The 17,309-nt window shown below is 38.3% G+C and overlaps 1 protein-coding gene across 2 annotated transcripts in view; it reads right to left on the bottom strand.

Annotated features, from left to right (window-relative positions):
* Positions 1-17,309, bottom strand: part of ARHGAP15 (Rho GTPase activating protein 15) — a 321,487-nt gene that overhangs the window by 61,255 nt on the left and 242,923 nt on the right. The window lies entirely within an intron of this gene.

The raw sequence follows: 17,309 nt of genomic DNA on the forward strand, positions 1-17,309 counted from the left end.
AGCCTTGCTATGTACAAGGGAATAATGGGGGAATGCTTTTCTGCTTTTTTTTGCCTGAATGTAATGTCAGCAAGGAATAGAGGACTGTGAGAGAAAGGATATTAATTCCTTCTTACTGCTTCAAAAATATTTTGTTTGGTTTTCATCTCTGGGAGGAAGATTTGCCCAGCAACAATATTAGACAGACCCCTGTTGGCCTACCTAGGCTATGCAAAGCTGTCAAAAATGATAACACACTAAAGACAAACCACAAGTGCCTCCAAAACTGTTTTGCAAACAAAAAAAAAATGTTTTCTTTTGAAGCTTGATTGAGCTAAGGAATTTAAATATAAAAGAAACTAAATGCAAAAATAGAGTTTCTAATAAAAATAAAACAAGATTGGATGATTATTCTATTTTTCTTTGAGGGTTTTTTTTTGTGGGTTTTTTTTTCTTTTTAATTCTAGGAGAGTGATACTGTTAGAACATAATAAACAGTGAGATCATAATCCATATAAAACTCGAGGAAAGAGCAAATCCTTATTAGTCCAAATTAAAATGATACAAAATGACACACTAAAAAAAAATTTCTCCAAGTTCTATTACTCCAAAAATGGAGTTTGCTTTTTTCCCCCCTATGTGCTATGATTTTCTCTTTTAGAAAATTTCAGTCTGAATGTAAATCAGGGGCCAACCATGAAAACTGCTGAACAAATTTAATTTGAAGCAACATAGTCCTGAAATGTTTTACTAAATGTCACTGAAATTTCATGTGTAGCAATTCAGCTGGCTTCAAGAGCAGCCTCTTTACTGAACTGTTGCTAAACAAAATGGTAAAATCATTGAAGACACATGGACACCCACAACTCTGGATCCTGGTGCTGTAATGGTTTTCTCTACTTAAAAGGCAGAAAATCTTATTCAAAATGGAGTTGTCTTTCAATTTTTATTTAATAAATGTTATTAAATGCTTTCAAAATTTCTGGATTTGGGAGATGTATACAAATGAAGAACGGACCCAGTTCCTTAACTTGGAGTAACGTGAGACAAAGCTGGAACAAAGGCAGACTTGTGCATTTCATTTAGATGTCTTGCTTGCTTCTTTGGTTTCAAGCCTCTTTTTTTTTTTCCCCCTTTCTTTCTTTTTTTCCCATTCAATTACCTCAATCATAAAAGTAATGATTTGATCTCAAATGAGTTACCAGAGGGGATCTTCTTTAGACTCTGAGATCATATTTGATTGATCGTATTTCAACAATTAGCCTTTTATTTTGCCACACACTATTGAACTAGATCGACAGCATCTTAGCAGGCCAGCTTTAAACAGTCAACTGTTAACAATAGCATCAAAAAGAGGGACCTGATGGGGTTTACTGTCACTTTAAAGAACAGGGTGGGTTTTCACATTGTTGAAATCTGTCAGATATTTTGAAATGTCCCTCTCACTATGGTGCCACACCCCCTGCGTGCCCTTATAATAAAATTGGTTTTACTCCTGATTAAATCATTTTCTCCCTACCCACTACCATACTTCTCATAATGGACCTGTGTGCTCTACAGCTGGTGTTCTTCCCATGGTACCAATTCTTACTTTATCTTTTAAGCACTTTGCTGCTAAGATCTCATGCAGAGTGCTTATGTTTTGTTAAGAGCTTCATTCTTAGAGAAATAGCTTAACACATGTTCTAAAAATGTTGTACAACTTATTGCTTAAAACACATTTAGAAAATGTATAAGTACTGTAGCTTTGGCACAGAACTTTAAGTAGAAACCTTAAAAAAAAAAAAAAAAGAAACACAACTTGTTTTTGCCATGCATTTGTCTTAAATGTCTAAAGTGGAATGCTTGACTTCTAAGGCTTTGTAGAGACTTATCTTACCAGATTTTTGCACCATTTCCAGCTCTTCAAGGAAACGTGTTAGGAATGTATCATCGTGAAAGCAAAGGGTGTCAATTTTCCCTCTAGCAATAAGAGAGTTTTTAAAAATGTTTGCTAGAAGGAACAAATGCCAAGTCAAAAAAAAAAAAAAAAGGCAAAAAAAAAAAAGGAAAAGCAAATAGAAGTCCATTGAGTGTAAGACTCTCATTTGGTTCCCACTGGTTGGAATCTCTCACATGCCATGGTGATAGGGCCATAAAGAAACACACACACACATTTCAGGCTGGGTTTAAGGCGAGGACCTGGCTTTTTGGCTTTACTCAGACATATTTCTTATTGGGGTGTTTTGCTTACATAAAGATTAAGTCCCTAATCTGGTATTTAAACTTGACAGTCAAGGACTGCTTTCAGTCAGGAGATACTGTATCTGGGAAGATGCTCAAAATCTCACAGTCCTAAAAATTTGCTTTAACTTGTCAGTAGTATTTGATTAGTTCAACCATCACTGCCAGTTGATATCATATATCTTAGATACAGACACAAATATGCCCAGAAAATCCCATAAAATTTATGCTAATACTCAGGCTGAAAATATAAAGACCACATTAAGGGAAAAAAAAGAGTGTGGGCACTTGTCAAGGTTATTAGTTTAAAAAAAATCGATATGTAATACATTTGTGAAGGGAACGTGTGTTTTGCTATGTTATTATCTAGCCTTTTCAACAATTCACATTTTTAATGGCACTTGTAATGTCTGCAGTAGAACCAAACAGGAGTTCAGCATTGGTTTAAGGGTGCCATTCTGAGGTTCAAAAAGGAGGAAGGTAATCTATGGAAAGATCAGCTAAAGACAGGAAAAAAAAAAAAAAGAAAAAAAAAAATCAACGAAAGCTGTAGAGAGAGCTGAGTTTTGAAAGAAAATGGATGTGGTTCCTCTAACCACATGCCCTGCCTGGTATGTAGACTAATCTCTAGGAGCAAAATGCAGTCATTTGAGAGTCCTGCTCCTTCACTTGTCTTTTCAGATAGTTCATAGGTTGTATTCTCCCAGCTCTAAGCTGTCTCTCGCCCATGCTGCCATCACATGCCAGAGCACCACCTTCAGAAGTCCTGCCCCACTTGGAGCATTCCACATTCTTGCAGCTCATGGATGACCCCAAATCACTTGGGAAGCAAGTCCTGCAAACCCAGCTGGCAACGCCTGGTCTGCTGTGGAGGTTGTGCCCTCAGAAAACTTTCTAAAGCCTTTGGTGAGACAGGCTCTTTTTGGGTCTCATACTGTTATCCGTTTGCTGGCATTGCTGCCTTTTCCATCATTTCCCTGCTGGGGACTGCACGCAGCAGCACTGGGATGAAAATTTGGCATTCGGGTATGTCAACCTCCATCTCCAGTGTGGGAAACCTCAGAGCACTGGAGTTTTTACCCCAGTGTATGCTGAGGGAGATCTCCCCTGGAGAAAGTCCTCTGTGGCACTGCTAGCTAATCCTTACAGTCGCCCTCACAACAAAATCATTGCAGAAGAGCTGGGTGCGCACAAAGCATTTCCAATTGGCTTAAACCCTGGGAAATTTTTGCACTCACTCATCCCAATAGGCATTTTACTACGGAGAGATCCCAAACAAAGTCCTGTGGTTGAAAGAGGAAAAGAAAATTCCTCATGCAAACACTAGGAAAAGACCAACTGACCAATGTCATTATGCTTTTTTCTCCAGCTTGAAGAACCTTTGTATGAAATTTGAAGACACCTCTCTTTCCTTTCTTTTTAATAGTTATATTCATCAAAAATATTTTTCTGATCATTCATACTCTTCAACTGGAAAAAAAAGGGAAAGAGCAGACTCAAGCAGAAGATCTCCGCTTGCACCAGCACAGTTCTTCATGACAAAATCCCTTTGTGAGGGCTGTTCTCATGACTGACAGCACAGATATCAAATTGTACACTGAAAGGTGTGTGCGTGTGTTCCATTGTTGTACCTGCATTTTACAAGCCAGAGCTTCTCTGATCACCAGTGCAGAGACACAGTGGTATTGTTTGGGCAAACAGCTTCTTTCAAAAACTCAATTTAGAGCAGCAATCGAGCATAGAGATGTCCAGAGACATGACAGCAATGGGATGCTGTGAGGTGGTGAAGGTTCTTTCTCAGTCTGTGACAAGGAGTTCAATCCCTTGGTGATACAGCACATGATGCTGAGCTTCCTCTGCTGAGGTAAATCCTGTCCTGGCATTGCATTGTTCACATACACCCTCCAAAGTGCGTAAACCCCCTGGAACTTCTATGAAATAGCACAACAAAGGCCTCAACTATTGTGAAACAATAATTTCCTCATTCAGGTGGAGTTTTTTGAGTTCTTCCTCTCTCCCTTGCTAGGTTTGGGAGCTCCATTGACCTGCCTGAACTCAATACATGGTTCCTCCAAGAAACCTCCAAGAGTGTTTAAACAAATCAAGGAAAATGTCAGCTAAGCAAATCATTACATTTTGTCTGCAATGGATTTCTAAACAGCCTCGTCTGAATCCATCCAATGCTAGCACTGATGACTTATCAAGGATATAGTCAGCAAAAGAAAGCTTGTGTGCTTTTCTCCTCCTCTGCTGGAGGAACCTGGCATGCCCTTTTAACAGAAAATTTAAGCTGTGATGTTACAGTGCCTGAACATGTGTTTATTATTGGAGTGCCCATTTCCATGAAGTCCAAGCACAAATTACTGAGCCACTTAAGCTAAAATGCAGAACATCTCTGTGTGCACCCAGAACGCTGCTTATTCTGGTCCCCCGGAATGACAGTTCTCTGACCTGGGGGCACGCTAACTTAAACCCCAGCCTGTGCCAGAAAAAGAAAAGATTTCTGTACTTGGGCACACTGGGTCACATTCATCCTCATATAATTCCACAAAGTCCAAAGAGTAAGAGAGGGATGAACTATCTCATTGTTTCTGTGAAAAAGATCTAGCACAGCTGAGGAGTTCAGGGGTGGTACATCACGAAGGCATGCAGAGGAGTTCAAAGGTTTGGAAAAGTGGTCAGCCAGTGACACCACAGCCCTGGGGAAATTTCTATGCTATCAGTTGCTGTTTGGAACTGAAAGTATAAAAATGTGCAGTGGTACTAAAAGGACAATACTTTTGGCAGCCAGAAACAGGTATCATCACCAAGGTACTCATACATTATTCACTGCCAATACCTGTTACAGGCTTCAATGACAGATATCAGTTTTGACTTAGCATATTCTATCATCGTGATCTGAAGCAATAATTACTGTGATGGGATTATAATTACAAGTACTTTTAAAATTCATTAAATTTAGCTGAATCAAGTATTCCGTATGGGAAACGGAATGATTTTAAAGAGAGAATATTTTCCCTCAAAATGCAGCTGAAAGCTCCCTAAGAATAAATAGACCACTTGTTTACAGATCAACATACTTCTGCCAGACTCTCTCAGAGGTGACTTGTAAACAAAGAGTAGGAGCAGGCAGACACAGCCCGAGCATAGAGACCTGCAGGGCCTGATCACTCTTTCTTTTGGGGCCAGAGAAATAGTCAGGTACCACCAAGGGTTTAAAAAAAGGGACAAGGAAAGAGCACAGAGGAATTCCCACCCAGCTCTTACTGTCCCACAGAGCACCAGGGCTGCCCGAACACCAGGAAGGGGCTTGGCAAACTTTCTGCAACTCACAGAAATCAAATGTCTGTGCTGAGGGGAAATTACATTTGTCTTACAGTGCTAAGATTCTGCCCTCTATGTAATTCTCTCTACTTACTTTTTGCACAGTAACTTCAGCTTCTTCCTCATAGTTAAAGCACAATTTATTTTCTTCTTTCTGTTTATTCTTCCGTCTTTATTTTGAACTGGGCTAATGACCACAGAACAAAAATACCAAATGCTTGCCTAGATCAGTAACTTATTCTTCAGGATACATTTTGCTGTTCAAAGGGAAAAGTCCATTCTGAATTCTGCTTTTGACTTGATTGATCTTCTTCTTTGTTGTGTGTTGTGTATACATACATTAATCAAGGTAAATATCTGCCTTCCAACTTCAAATCTGTTATTAACATTTTTTTATTGTGTAATTGCTCTCCAGTAAGCTTCTCTGCAATCTAATTTTAGAGGTTTTATCTTTTTTTCCTTCCCCATTTACAGTCAGATCTTTTATCAGAATTATGTGTATCAGTGTCCGCAAATCTACATTTTAAATAAATTGAAGGCTCTCAAGATCTAATACAGAGAGGAATTGGACAATGACTCTCTGTCCCATTTTCATACTTCAAAAATATGTTCATATTCATATCTTTTTAATTGTGCTACTAACTCAGAGTGCTTTAGGATTCTGTCATATAGCTGTTCTGTTCTTCCCCTTCTTGCTGTTTCTAACGCTGCTTCTATTTCCATTCTTGTCAAAAGCCTTTTCATAGTCCAAAAATCTGTACACAATGTTTTGTAATATTTGGCAGACTTATCTGAAACCTAAGTCACTGCCTTCTTGTGATTCATGGGTCATAAATTATTTCATATGTAATGTACCCCAAAGGGTAAAAAATTCTTTGTATTAAATTTCAACCAGATACTTTAAGGGAGGAAAAAAAAACTGGGAAAAGAGTATTTTTCAGATACTCTGTAAAGATCTGACCTCAATATATTGTCTAGTGTGTTGTCTTCCACAAATGGCATCTCAGTATCCTTTAGTAAATATGAGATTTCAACATGCTACAAGCGAAAACACTCTGCTGTTGTGTGGGCTTGCTATGGACAACTTTAAAGGAAAGGAGAAATACAAAATATGAAGCACTGGATCAGACGAGTGATGCATTAAATCAGTCCTGTCTCCAGTGATTGTTATACTGAAAGGGTCTGCATGAAAACAATTCAAAACACAAGAATACCACCCAATCCTGACTTGTTGCACGCAGCCAAATATATTATTGAGACTGACCCCAGTAACAATGAGCTTGTGCCTCAGTGAGTGAGTTTCAATAATCAAAGGAAATAATTAACAAAACAATAAAGATCATTATAACTTCCTTTATGTAAATTACTTCCAAATGTAAATAGATCAAAGCTCAAGCTAAAATTAAGCAATTCCCCTAGTCCTCCTACAATACTAGAAAGGAACAAACATATATGATTTGTTTACAGCTACAAGGATTATCAATGAAATATTAGTTTGTTGTTTCATGAGAAAAATAGAAATCTGAAAAATTATCAAAGTGCTATTCATATATTCCTCACATCTGTAACCCCATTTATTTTGATGGGGCTATTTCCAAGGAAACTGGTTACCCGTACGTGTAAATCTCTGTTCTCACACCTTGTTTTTTTCAGGATGCCCAGAGAACAAAGTTTAGATTTTTATGTTTTAATGAACAGGCTCTTTGAAGTAGAGCATCTGAAAGAGGTATTCTTACATGAAGTCAGGTGCACACAAGCCCTTTAGATGTCAAGGACAAAACATTTTATTTTGTATAGAATTTATCTTTTGGTTCACTAAAGTCAAAACACTTCTGTTCATCAGAACTTTTATAAAGGACTGTTTCATAATATGAATCCATTTGGATTATCTGACCAAAGATAAGACTTCAATGGACTTACTATATCATTCACCACTGTACCAGTGCCACAAAAGGGAATTACAATTAATTGGATTATGTTGGTCTCCACCCGCTGATTGTAGAAGAGAAAGTCTGAAACTGTAACTATTTCAAACGAACCATATCTCTCATCAACCATGGGATTTGGGCTTTAATTTACCAATAAAGCTTAATTTCTTCTCTATATTCTCTTCTGGTTAGGAAGAGGTCATTTAAACACTTTATTCAAGTTATTCACAAAGAAAGGACACTTTTGTTAAATACTTTCAAACTAGCACTTTAATACTTGCACCTTGCCTTTAAGAATTACTTAATTTTTCTATGAGCAATAAAGTGAGTTGCCTTGAAAAACCCCACACAGAGGACCCAGGACTGCTTTTGAGTCATAAGAATAATTCAGGCTTCACCTGGTCCAGTTCATGAAAATTTGGCTGAAGTTGTTACCTAACACAACAATTTGTTACCAGTTATGTAGTGGACAGAGAATATCACTTCACCTCATGGACAGATGTGAGGTAGTGAGAGTTTTCCATAGCAAAGCACCATGTTAGATGTAGGTTTGTCTGTACGGAGAGTTACATTGGGAAAGGCAAAGGTACGAATATAAATTTGGTAAAATCTGATATAAATTTAAATTATAAATTCTATTAGCTTGGAAAAAGCCATGCTTTGCAATGCAGGGAACTTAAATTATGTTAATTAATGTGACTTACATGCTGAACCCCAAGAATAATACCATTCTTATTCTATACATCTTTAAGCTTGTACATATATATATATATATACACATATGTATATATGTGGAAATATCCAAATATGTTTATACATTGTATTTTTGCTGATGGCTCTGCCTCAAAGCTGTTAGTATTTTTCTTCACTACCCTTACTGGAAGGTTATTTCCTTTTAGTTGCCAGACTAAATTATTCGACTTTATGTACTTTTAAAATAATTATTAATATCAGTAATGCTCGCTTTGATTTTTTCTATATTTTGTCAAACTTTCACATTCTTTTTAAGGAATAAAAAGTCCTCAGTCAACTTACTTCAAAACCATGTTGCTTAATTCACATTTGCATTACTTTTTGCTAATATCTGAAGCTCTAATTCCGTTCCCTGGATATTAGCTGGGACTAGCTATGCTGTTAAAGATAGGAATGCTTCTAAGTGCTTACTGAATCAGGGCGTATGAGATGATAATTGTATGTGTTTAAAACAAAACTTTAAACAGGAGGGGATTATATAAGTTGCTAAAACAAATATATCTTCAAGTGCACTGAAGGACTTTCAAATGTTAAAGAAATGTCCTTTGATAATAATAGTGCTAATAATAACATGAATTTTCAAATATTTTTATGCGTTTTGGAATCACATGTTACCCTGAATATGGAAGATTCTTGCTAAGTGCACTTGTCTCATACAAATTCATCAGCTTCAGGGTTCCATCCACTCTGACGCCACACCAGTGTATCATGTCCTGATCCAGGCGTGGGTTGTCCTGCACATTTCAGTTTCTCTTGCAGAGTGCTGGCTTACAAACATTGACATTTTTGTGACAGCAAAAATAACTTTCATTCGAGAAATATGATGCTTTTGCAGATGTGGAAGCCCAAAGCGTCTGATCAAACCTGTGTTCATGAAATCCATGGGATCACATGACTGGTGGGATACAGAGCTGCATAGACAGCAACGTTTGAGACCTTGCCCAGCTCTTTTTGACTGAAAGGTTGGAATTTTGGAGCCATTGTGGGCTTCAAATAATATCTCCATCCACCCTGCTGCGTGCAATTCCACATGCACTTCCATACCTTCTCCCACTGAGCTTCAGGAGATGCATAAACACCCGGGGGCACACGTAAACACACCTGGCAGTGCCTGTGGTTCCTCCTTGGCAGGGAAGGGGTGCGATGAAATTCGGGTGACTCGCGTTGCGGTGCTTTGCATTTCCCACACAGCCTCACAGCCTCACGTGTAAGGAGGAGACAGCAGCGTCTCCTGCATCCACCAGATTCTTGCTCACCTCACACCTTTCCCTCTGCCTCACGTGCACATCCAAGTTTTGCATTTTCATTTGCTCTGTGGTAGAACCCAGAGCAGATTTGGGACATCGCCCATTGATTTGTGCCTCCCTTTCTCTTTTCCAGGGTTTATCTGGATGTGTATCCCAATTGTAATGCTTCCAATTCCTCTCATTCCACCTCAACTTACAGGCATATATTACAGGAGGAGAAGGGTATGCTTCCAAACAATTTTAGAACTTTATAGTACATGGATTTTTCCTGTTCTACAAATTAGTCTTGTGAATGGACTTGTAATAACAAGAGGATTTCAACATAAAATAAGAGATTTTCATGTCTTTGGTTCCTTGAGACACATTCAGGTCCCTCCCATGAGAAATATATTAAAATATTGATTAGATTAGAGCAACATTTCAAATAAATGGAGATTTATACTTCCTTTTGGAGACAGAATCTTATAAAAAAGTTTCAAGGCATCACACAACAAAGCAGTTGACAAGAAAGATAGCATCTGCTTTCCTGGCTATTCAAGCTGAAGTTTTTCATTCTAAATGCAAGCAATGTTTCCAAAGTTAACATAATTAACTCACGACAATCCTGAAACATCATAATATAAGATACAGATGGAAATTCAAAGCTTTAAAAATGTCATATAACTGCAAGAGGATTACCATTTTTTAACAGCATGAATCTGAATACTAATTAAAACAGGTGGTTTTATTTCAAACACTTTTGCCCACAGTGGCATTACCAGGAAGGTTATTTATCTATTAATCTATTAGGAAGCATATATTGCTTGAAAATTGCGATATGCGATAATAATGAATTTAAGAGATAAAGGAATGACACTCTGTCCTGCTTCCTGAAACAATAAAAGACCAGTAGTTCAATTAGTTAGTAATTTCCATGTGACTATTTGACAGACTCTACTAATTGTTAAGCTCCCACTAACTATTGCTTTACATAATTAATTATATTCAAACGTGAACAACAAAGACATGTGGGCCAGTTGCCCTTTTGACAATGTTTTTCGCAAACTGATTTGCTTACCAAAAATATTTTTAGAAAGAAAAGATACTAATCTGAAGTGGAAATACACATCAAAAAACGTTAAAACAGCTCTGCATTTTACCATGGTTATGAGAAAAAAATTTGGATTGTTTAACATATCATTTATGCTGCATGCATAATAGCTGAAGTCTTCTAGCAGAGATCTTTCATATTAATTTAGCATTGCATAAAATTCATAGTAACAGGTCCAAGGGTCAAGCATCATTCATCATTAGTTGAAGTGACATTTGCAACCCTTCATATAGCAGCTGCTTGAAAGGGGAAAGAAGGTATTCTTTGGGAGAATGGGGGGTAGCACACAATCCCTGCTCTATCCACGGAAGGGAAAACAAGGTGCCACTATGTCAGCGTGGTAATGTGCTTAAATTTGGTGATGTCATTCTTCCCTAACCCCCACGAGTCACAAGGCACAAGGCAGCTGCATTCCTGAACTTCGGAGTTCGGGTGGAGATAAGTAATAACTAGATGTAAATGAATTACATTACTGTGGTTGTGAACATAGCTCTGTGCATCTAAATTATGATTTATATCAGGATCCTATCTTGTTTTTGAGAGTTTTCTACTTGTTAACAAGGCAGCCCTTGTTCTCATGGCATCCTCCAGGCATAATAGTTTCTGGGAAGCCAAATAAGATCACTTTTGAAACTGCAAGACAGCATTCCAAGACTTTGCAGCAGAACACATTGGCCAAATTAGGACTTCTGAAGACTGTTAACTAACAAATAAAATCTTTTTTTTTTTCTTTCTTTGTGGCATGTCTTCACTACTATAAAACATTAAGATCAGAACCGAAAATGTGAGCAATTAAAATGAAAATATAATCATCTGCAAGAAAAGATAAATTTGTATTAAATGGCTAATACTTCACAGTCCTTTTGATATTACAAGTACTTTTTAAGAAAATATATATTTTATGTCACAGTAATTTTTATTATGTGAAACATGTGATCTCTTTGGAATTATGCACATTTATAAACCACAGTCATTAAAACAGCATGTGACACAAAGTAGTTTGATTTTGGAGCTTTGCTAATATTTGGTGATTTTCCTCAGCTTTATACCTGAAATATATTTAATTTATTCATGTCACTAATTATCTACTAGTATTAAAGCACTGGGATGACTACTAACCCAGACTACCGCTTCTTCCTTAACAAGTTTAATGATTTTTACAAGGGAAACCAATGTTTTTTAAAGAGTCACTTAGAAGCACATGAAAAATGTTCAAGGACATTGCTTATTACACACTGCAATTCTATGAGCGGCTATAAATTAAACTTCCAGTCAAAACACTTCTACCAGTGAGAATTCACTTTTCTGTACTCTCCACAAGCATTAGGGAGGAGAGGGTGCACTGGTCTGGAGTCAAAGTAAGGTGCAAAATAAGGATTTAATGGTGGTATTTTGTTATAGCCAATATCAGCACTGGCCCTTCACATTGCACAGCAGCTGTGAGCCTCAGACAGAGTCCCAGAATGGTTTTCAGACCAGGTTGCTCATATATTATGTTATTTAAAATACAAGATGGTGACAAATACACCCCCAAATCAGACCAAAAAGCATTTCCACGTAGGACCAGTGCTGCCAGTCCATGACTCCCATGTCCTCTCCCTTTCCCCTGGGTTTTAATCACCGTGCAGCCATTAAACACATATGTAAAGATGTTATAGATACCAGCCAGGCAGAATGGCTGTAAAAGGAATAGAACAGCAGAGGCAAGATGACTGGCAGATAGGGTTGCCACATCCCCCTTAAAGAGACTGCTCCTTTTCCACACCTTATGTCTCTTGTACCATAAAAATATGCATAGATGTATGTGGGAGCATCATAGCAGATTTCTTGGGATGCGTGCCATGCATCTGAGCTCCGAAGCTGGCTCAACGTTGTCACCATTAAGTCGCAGTGTACACAGCAACACTTCAATCTAATTTCAATTAGGGAAAAGTTACACAGAAACTTCTTTGAGAGTACACATGACCCTACACATAAATACCAATTAAATTCAGTATCATCAGTGTCTTTGCAGTGAACATTGATATCACCAGTGAGAGGAAGGAATTTAAAATGAGGCAACGCTTGATGACATTACCTCCATCTACAAACTCTGCCTGTGTTAACTAGTACGTCAACGATTAGTGAAACAGTGGGATTCATCTGTGAAGAAATGGGGTGAAAAGTAGAAATGACATGAAATTTTCATTGCAGGCAGTTTTTATGTGACATAAGGTAGAATATTGCATTGCTATGCAACAAAATGCTACCTGGTAAATGAATAAAAGCTTAGTCTGCTGAGAAGCTACAGACACCAGCAGTGTTGGCAGTTGCAGTGAGATAGCAGGAGAACTAACTAAACTAACTAAAACTACTTCTCATACCAAGGACATACAATCTCAAACCAGTTGTTTGCGTGCTTAACTATCCCTGCGTCCTGAATGCAGAAAAAATCTGTAGTGAAAGGGGCTTTCAGTGTGGTTAGATCAGTGAGACTGTGCCTGTTTATATGTGGATATTCAGGATACACAGGCACTGCATTTAGACTTGAGCCATTTCCTTTTGTTTGCCCATCTTTTATTTAGAAACAATGGGACAAAAAGTGCGGCAAGCTAGGGCTTTACTTCTTGACAACCACTTTTCCATTCCAAAGCTAGGAGACTTTCCTAACATGCAGTTTACTTGAGGGAGATAAAAATGTGCCCTTTAAGCCCTTTCCACAAAGCCAACACCTCCCAAACCTGCAAGACCAGGAGGAAAAGTCATCCTAAAAGTATTAAGGCTCCTTGCACACCATTGCTCATTGGTGACTGGGGAGGTTTTACAGTCTTTCAAATCTTCTTTCAATCACAAGATGCCTTAAACGGACAGAAGGTCTTAAAATGTGCTCTCCATCTCCCCAGTTGAGAAAGATACATTGAAGGGGGAGGGAGGGGGATTCAGGCCACAACACAAAAAGCATTAATGCAAAGAACAGTGGGGTCTCTCCCTAATTTGACTTTCTCTACAGGTGGTCTGCAGCTGCATCCAAACAGGTTACACTACCGCCTTCCCATGGGCATTACAACAAAGTCGGATCTGTATTCACAAGAATACATTTGCTGGCATGGGCTGATTCAGGTCTAAAAATAAGAAAAAAGCATTTTTCAATATAGCCTGAGGTAACTCTCCGCGCCAGCAGAAGACAGTAGCACTCTTGTTTCAGTGGCTGTGCGTGATGATAAAGGATATCAGAAACCCACTTCATGTGACTCACCGAGGTCCACAGCCAGATTCCAATTGATTCATTTTATTTGCATTAGTTTGTTCTCCATCGACCACACAACAGGCTAGACCAAATCAATAAGCAATATTCTGTTTTCTATTGACTCAGGGGGTAATTCGCACTGGGCCCTGTGACTGCTGTATCTGATTTTATAGTTCTGTATATCATCATGGAAACGGCGGGGCTCAGAGACCACTGGGAGCAGGCAGAAATGGGAAAAAATTGCAAAGGCAAGGTGAGATATTGGCTTTTAAACTGTTGCACCAGGCAGAGGAGAGGTCTGTGCTGTGGGTGCAGAGGGTATTTCACTTTGCGTCTAAGGAGTTCTAAAGTGAGGAACGTGAAAACCTGCCTTTGGCAGTGTGCAAAAAGGATGTAGGGATGAGAGGAGCATGTAACTGTTGTGCCACACTTCCAGCCCCAGGACAAGGCTGTGAGGTGGTGCCAGCAGCAGCTGCACCCTGGTTGGGTTTGCAGAGACAGAGCTGTAACCCCTCAGTTTGGCACTGCCAAAAAAAAAGCTGACACCAGCACAAGGAGTTGAACCTGGGTGAGTGTGAAAGGGCTTGGTGGGGTTTTCTTAAGTAGATAGTGCACGTCTGCTTACGTGGATTCCTGTACAATTCAGATAAAGTTCCAGAAGTTTTTAACCATTTTCCTCTATTTTGTTTTTTTTCCATTCCCTAGCTTGTTCACTGTACCCTGGGAGAGATATCTGCTCGCTAGAAGCCTCCAAATAATGCAACTTTGCATTCCTCAATTTTTATTTTATATATTTTTAAGGCTTCCTCTTCTTGCACGTAGTGGATAACTGGAAATAAAAGAGCTTTTGCCCAAAACTGTCCCATACCACTTCTTCCCCATGATCTTGCTGACATACTCAATATAAGAGCACGGCAGCTGTCATTGCCCCTGCATAGACAAAGACACTGATTGTATTGTGATATCTCTTTTCCCTTAAAACTTGTGAATCCTCCTTCTGCCTCAGGTCTCAGATTCCTTGAGCTGCTGTACCAAAGTAGAGAGCTGGCTTTTCAGTGTCTCCCATAATCTTGGCTTTTCTACAAGAGACAGAAAAAGCAGGCTGGGTACTGGGGTGGGTGTATGTAAGGGGTGGCAGAATACGGCCCAGTGTGTTCTTCCTATCAAATACACTTGACAAACTTTAATGAAAAGTCTTCTCTACTTCCTACTAACAGATGTTTCCAATTTTTTCTCTCTCAGCACTTTAAACCACCATCTTCAGTTTTCATGTCTAAGAGACATTATTATAGGATACATCATAATGATATACTGTACATTCATATACAGTATCCCATACAATGACTAGTTGATTTATAATTCAGATCCAATAAAGGGAAAAATTGATTTAACTGATGACTAGTGAAATACTAAATGCATTACAATGTTTGAAAAGAACATCCTTTTCTTGCAATACGAGTGACATAATAAAATTAAATATGGATATAAGATAATGCCCATTATTATTAGGCAAGTGGAATCAAAGGGAAGAAAAGGAAGAAAAGCAATCTCTATGGATCAAGGAATGCCTAAACTTCCTCTTCAAATGTACAAAAGAATGAAGACAAATGGAAAAATTTCACAAATAAAGTAAATTCAAATAATCTTGAATTACAGTATAAAGTTAGTTTTCCATTAACTGGTCTTTGTCCATCAGGACTTGCAGCAGTGCTGTTACATTTGGGTACCATACTGGGGGTAAATGTGAATTCCAGGGGTCATTACCTTTGGGTTTTTAAGCTCTGTGATAAATGTTTGTTTCCCTAAACCCGTGTAGCATCACAAAGCCACGATTTAGCCCCACATCCAAGAAACTCGTATCCTTGTCCTACCTCTCACCCCTTTAACCCAGCAAAGTTCCGACTGAGGCTCATCCCCATTTCTCACCCCATACCAGAATACTCACACAATCTATACTGAGGCGAGGCAGCCACTAATTTCCATGTCTCATTCCAGAAGCTTTACGACTGCTCCCCTTTTCCCTGTGCAGCTGTGTGGGCAAGGAGCCTGCCCGGGAGTGGTGGGGAGGGCATCAGCAGGTAGGGAGCACAAAGCCAAGGTACCAGTGAGCTGTCTCAGTGTTTGGAAGAGCTTCTCAACATATTGAACATTTCCAGGTCAGAAATCGAGGCCAGGCACCTCAGAAGTAGTTGGGATTTTAACTTTCTTTAAGCATCTGCTGGAAGTCAGTCACTCCAGCATTTGCACATATCTTTGTTCTTCCAGATGGGTAAATTGCTTCTAATACAAAATAACTCCGAAAGCAGCTGTGATTGCTCATACAGACTTAGATTGATGGTCAATTTTTTATAATCCTAGTGCAGTAGTTTTTCCCTGTAGGAACATGTGTATTTTGCTTCTGGAGAAGCAGTGGCAGGCAGTAATTGCTGCTGGAGAAAATGGAGTTTATTATATTGAAAGAATCATACAGTCGTTATAACCAAAATAACACCCGAGTAACTGGCACTAAGCTACACCTCAATTTCACTGTTGCATCAGGAACATTTTTTAAAAGACTTTAGCGATTTCAGATATCTTACAGAAATGTTACTATATCTAAAAACCTTTCTGGGGTTTCAACCCATATTATGGAATTCAACAAAACATTATTAGCCAGCTCAGACAAATGCACTAGCAGAATCTGGGGGTCAGCTAATTTGTGCTTAAACACCTCCATCTGCATGTGCAAAAGTGGATAATTATGCTCCTAGTTGCCCATTCATGTGTACAGATGGGTGCACCCACACATTCTTGTGGGATAATTTTTGGAAGCCTATAGAAAATATGGTCTTTAAAGATTTTAATAAGGTTGGCAAAACATACTTTTTCTGCATAAAATTATGTAGTTCCCAAGTCTAAAATTACTTTGATTTAAAAATGAGAATTGGCAAGGGATTAATCCATAATATGGTCTAATTACTTTTTTCTTAAAAATTAAATGGTCAAAATCTTAACTCAGAATAGTGGTTACTGTTCGTGAACTGAAACTAAGAAACAGAACTGAATAAGGGATTTTATTAGGTGTCTAAATATGTATTTAGCTAATAGAATCCTCTTACCTTTGGCTGAATAACAGGTGTAATAATTCTGAAAGCGTATTGAGTTTATACATCTGAAGCATAAAGCCCTACTAATTATATTTTTATGAGATCGAAATGCAAACTGGCCAAAGCTTGGAAATAAAAAGTAGAACTGACTTGCTGTCATTAACTTGCAGAAACACATACATTCACAAATACACACACTCAAACAAATAAAGGGACAGAAATACAGACAGACACAGTAGATGCTGAAAACAGATCACTAACACATCTTTTGGCTGACATTGCCAGCTTTTATTTAACCTTTGCATTGTTTAAAATGCTGAAAGTTTAATTTTTATTTATCAAAGTGGATTCAGCTATGTTCAAAGGGCATTTGCCAGTCTGTAACGTATAGGGCTTGCTGAGCACTGCTCGATAAACAGATCAGGTTTTCAGTGAGGACTGAATTTTTCCTTT

The sequence above is a fragment of the Corvus brachyrhynchos genome, unplaced genomic scaffold (assembly GCF_000691975.1).
Source record: "Corvus brachyrhynchos isolate BGI_N302 unplaced genomic scaffold, ASM69197v1 scaffold126, whole genome shotgun sequence".
NCBI classification, from domain to species: domain Eukaryota; kingdom Metazoa; phylum Chordata; class Aves; order Passeriformes; family Corvidae; genus Corvus; species Corvus brachyrhynchos.